Source organism: Pygoscelis adeliae, unplaced genomic scaffold (genome assembly GCF_000699105.1).
Source record: "Pygoscelis adeliae isolate BGI_AS28 unplaced genomic scaffold, ASM69910v1 Scaffold69, whole genome shotgun sequence".
NCBI classification, from domain to species: Eukaryota; Metazoa; Chordata; class Aves; order Sphenisciformes; family Spheniscidae; genus Pygoscelis; species Pygoscelis adeliae.
The window spans coordinates 3,440,230-3,445,285 of NW_008825619.1; positions in this window are offsets into that span (position 1 = coordinate 3,440,230).

Consider the following 5,056-nt stretch of genomic DNA (forward strand, 5'->3'; position numbering starts at 1 on the left):
GAAAGAGAAGGGAAAAATTAGGAAGGAAGCCTGAAGACTTTGTAAAGTGAGGAGTGGGGGATAAAAGAAGTTTAGAACATGCAATTGGCAATTTCTTTTTTAAAAAAGCGAGGAAGCTTCGACTGAAGGGCAAAGACATTATCTTTGCTCTGGCTTAAAATACTTCTGAAGATACTGCAGCTGCTTCAGCTAACCTGGTTTCCCCCATCACCACCACCATAAGATCTAAGTAGCTGACCATGGGTCAGGCACCATTTGTTCTCCACCCCCCAACTCTGGACCTCCAGGTTGAGGGGAAGCACAGTGGAAAACAGCCATGGATGGGCCCCATTTTATCCCCTTCTTCCCCTTCTCCTTAAGGCTACTACCATTTTCTCTGCAGCTGCTTTATGCCCTTCCTTATCCACCTCACTTGCTCCTTTAAATCTCTTTTTTCCAAGGCTCTTCCAGTTTAGTACTGACATATCTCGGAGCCCAGATTTACTTCCAGACCCTTCAAGATTCATTTGTTGATCTTATCATCTGAATAAGAAGAAAAAAGAAAATCCTTTCAGCCAGAGTTGTCAGTTTCTCTTCTGTGTATAAATGGTATTGCTCATCCTGCTGGACAGCATTCATGCGTTAAAGGTTAACCTATGGACAAGGCCAGGTGCAGCAGTGTTATCAGTCTGTAAGCACGTAACTGGTACATCTGTTTTACTACTTGCTTGATGCTCTGCCCTTTTGGGGGGCTTCTGGGAGTATCAGGTACCGGCATCACAGGAACCACACTCCCATTCACACCAGGTCACTGGCTTCTAGATATTCAGGATAATTTTGGATTGTTAGCTCCTCCACTTGTTTCAGAAAGTGCCAGAGCGATCTGGCAGCAGCAGTGTTTGTCCTGGCTGTATGATGTCTCCCTAGTGAATGCAAAGGCAGAAAAGAAAGATAACACCTCTTTCAGAAAATTTTTTTACTTGAAGAACCCAACCATACGAGCAGGATTCACAAGAAGATGTCACAAGCCATATGATTAGTAGAAAACAGGATTACTGAACTGTCAAAGTATGATCTCAAGTTAAACCTTACCCTAACCTTGTCAAGGTCGCAGACATATGATGTTATCTTCATCTCTATAGGAGATCCCATATTTCTAACGGTTTTCCCTGTTTGTTTTGGAGAGCAACTGCAACATTTTCAGCCCTGAAAGTAATACACAGCATCTAAGCAGCTGGGGAGAGCTGAAGCTGTTGTTACTGTCTTGCTAAACGGATACTGGTAAAAATTAGAAGTGCTTCTCAGGAAAAATCATATAGAAAAATTTAGCTCTGATATTGCCATGCTGTCAGAGAATGGAGCACATACCAGAGAATTCATTGCTTGATCCACACTGTTAAACATTCACTGCTGAAAAGAGACATAAATAATGTAAAAATTGACTCTCCTATGGGAACGTTCCTTAACTCATTGAAGTATCTATCATGCCTGCCTTCCCTTTCTTCCTTTTTGTGCAAGACCTTTGAATTAGATGTCCACTGTTGAAAATATTTCTACAAGTTCCTTGCGAAATCAGTTGCTGTTTGTTGAGGAAGATGTTTTCCAAGTCTTATATGCAAAGTATGGTCAGAGACCTTGTGCAGTACTGCACTGAATAATCACAGTAAATCAGGTGATTTATTAAGTTAATCCTTAAAATCCTTAAAACTTAAAATGCACATATACTTACTGAACCAGAAACCCTATGTTATTTGTGCTCACCGCATACAGATGCTTTTAAACTAGAGAGAGTGCACAAGCAAAGCCTAGTTTGAAAGAAATATTTGATAATGGAAAGCAATGTTAGGATTTTGAGAAAGGTAGCATATACTTCTTTTCCTGAAGAAAAAAAAAAAAAAGGATTATGACAGTAAGTTCTCAAAAAATGGCACAGGCTGCATAAAGCTGCCCTCAGCTCAGTCAGCAGCATTATGACTTCTGTAACACACATTCATATATCTTCTGCAGTGGGCTTCTAATTATGGTAAATTTCTCATGTGATAAATCCAGCTGGACTTTTAAAAGTGGTACTTCCAAAGATCGATGGAGAAGAAAAAAGAAGACTACTAAATAAGACAACGGCAGTTTGCATGTGGAAGGTACAAATATGAAGGAATGGCTACAAGGCAAGTAAGAAAGTAGTTGAAAGCATTATAACACTTAAAAGGCTGCCTCTATTGCTAGTGAAAAGAGCCAAAATTACAAAGGAATGTGCATTTGTTTCTATCCTGTCAAGTAATCATATTGATAAATCATGTCTGGCTACAGTGAGAACCCCCGGCCCAGGAGGAATTGCTCTCTAGACACACTCAGCTGTCTCCCACAGCCAGTGGCACAGGCAGTCACCATCCACTTAATCTTTTATGCAGTTCTGTATTTGAGAAAATGCAGCCCTCTTCACTCCCTGCAATAAGCAAGTTACAGCACACAAAGAATCTCTCTTATTGGAGTGTTTTGATTTTTTTTCCAAGTTTGAAAAAATTTCTCGTGTTCTGCAACAATAACATTTGATGTGGAAAATGAAAGAGAGGTCCCAGAATAGGCAATACCAAGACCTCAGTGTATAACATGTGTAACATTGTATATAACAATGTACATAATATGTAATATAACAATCATATACATTGGCAAGCAATGTTATGTACATTGGCAAGGGATGCAAAGAATAATAAGAGGAGCTTCTACAGGTACCTTGGCCAGAAAAGAAAGATTAAAAAAAATGTACACACACACACACACACCCCCCAAAATGTGAGGCAGGAGAACTAGTGACAACCAGCATGGAGAAGGCTGAGGTACTCAACAATTTTTTTTTGCCTCAGTTTTCAATGGTAATCTCTCTTCCCACATCTCTCAAGCCCCTGAACCTCAAAGCAGGGACTGAGGGAATAAAGTACCTCTCATCGTAGGTTAAGGTTTGGTTCAAGATCACCTGAGGAACCTGAACATACAGAAGTCCATGGGACCCAACGAGGTGCATCCCAGGGTCCTGAGGAAATTGGCTGATGTAGTTGCCAAGCCAATCACAATCATATTTGAAAAGTCGTGGTGGTCAGGCAAAGTCCCCAGCCACTGGAAAAAGGGAAACATCATGCCCATTTTTAAAAAAAGTAAAAGGAGGACCCTGGGAACTACCGACCAGTCAGTCTCACCTCTGTGCCCAGTAAGATCATGGAGCAGATCCTCCTGGAAGATATGTTGAAACATATGGAAGACAAGGAGGTGATGTGAGACAGCCAACATGGCTTCACCAAGGGCAAATTGTGCCTGACTAATCTAGTGGCCTTCTACAGTGGAGTGACTGCATTACTGGACAAGGGAAGAGCTATGGATGTCATCTACCTGGACTTCTTTAAGGCCTTTGATACAGTCCTCTACAACTTTCTTGCCACTAAATTGGAGAGAGATGGGTTTGATGGATGGACTATTATATGGATAAGAAATTGGCTGAATGGCCACGTCCAAAGAATTAGAGTCAATGGCTCAATGTCCAAGTGGAAACCAGTAACCAGGCTATGCCAGATTCAGCCAAGGCTATACCAAATTTGTTTTCATCAAGTGGTGGATGACACCAAGATGAGTGGTGTAGCTGATACGCTTGAGGGAAGGGATGCCATCCAGGGGGACCTTGACAGGCTTCAGGAGTGGGCCAATGTGAAACTCATGAAGTAGGCCAAGTGCAAGGCCTACACCTGGGTCAGGGCAATCCCCAGTATCAATACAGGCTGGGGGATGAAGGGATTGAGAGCAGCCCTGCCGAGAAGGACTTGGGGGTACTGGTGGATGAAAAGCTGGACATGAGCCAGCAATGTGCGCTCGCAGCCCAGGCGGCCAACTGTATCCTGGGCTGCATCAAAAGAAGCGTGGCCAGCAGGTCGAGGGAGGTGATTCTGCCCCTCTATTCTGCTGTGGTGAGACCCCACCTGGAATACTGCATCCAGCTCTGGGGTCCCCAGCACAAGAAAGACATGGACCTGTTGGAGCAGGTCCAGAGGAGGGCCCAAAAATTGTTAAAGGACTGGAACACCTCTCTCAGTCCAGAAAGGCTGAGAGAGTTGGGGTTGTTCAGCCTGGAGAAGAGAAGGCTCTGGAGATACCTTATTGCAGCCTTTCAATATTTGAAGGGGGTTTAAAAGAAAGCTGGAGAGAGACTTTTTACCAAGGCCTGTAGTAACAGGACAAGGGGCAACAGTTTTAAACTGAAAGAGGGTAGATTTAGATTGGATACAAGTAAGAAATTTTTTACAATGAGGGTGGTGGAACAGGTAGCTGGAGCAAGTAGCCCAGAGAAGTTGTGGATGCTCCGTCACTGGAAGTGTTCAAAGTCAGGTTGGATGGGGCTTTGAGCAACCTGATCTAGTGAAAGATATCCCTTCCCATGGCAGGGGGGTGGACTAGATGATTTTTAACAGTCCCTTCCAACCCAAACCATTCTATAATTTTATTATTCCGATGTATAACATGTCTATAACATTGTATATGGGCCAAATGGTGTTGGACATTATGTATATGTACTTAGGAATTTTTATTTTTATAAGATGGAGCAGCATCAAGATGGGAAAGAAAGCACATCTCAGATTACCTACCTAGTACACTGACTCTCAGAATCTGAAGCAGGAAGACTAAAGGCTTAAGTCATATTTTCCCAAGATCCATATAAGTGTTCTTCCTAATAAAGGATTGATTATTCTGATGTTGAGTGTTATTCATGCTTTTTGTTTGTTTTTAGAGAAATGTCCGGTCCATGGTGAAACTGATACATATGGAAGTCCTCTAAAAAGCTCTAATAGGGATAAATTAATGCTTTCTGACTTTTTTTTTTTTATTTTGCAAAAAAAAAAAAAGTCCCATCTGAGCTACTTGTCTCAATATCAGCTACAGATAACACACAGAAACGGGCACCTCTAGAGTACTGTTCATTAAAGCTTACAACAGTATTCTAAAATAGATCAGATAATTTGCACCTTCTCTTCACCACCTACAAAGAAAAGACAGATTAGGCATTTAAAACATGTCTGTAAATACAGATGAATCCTAT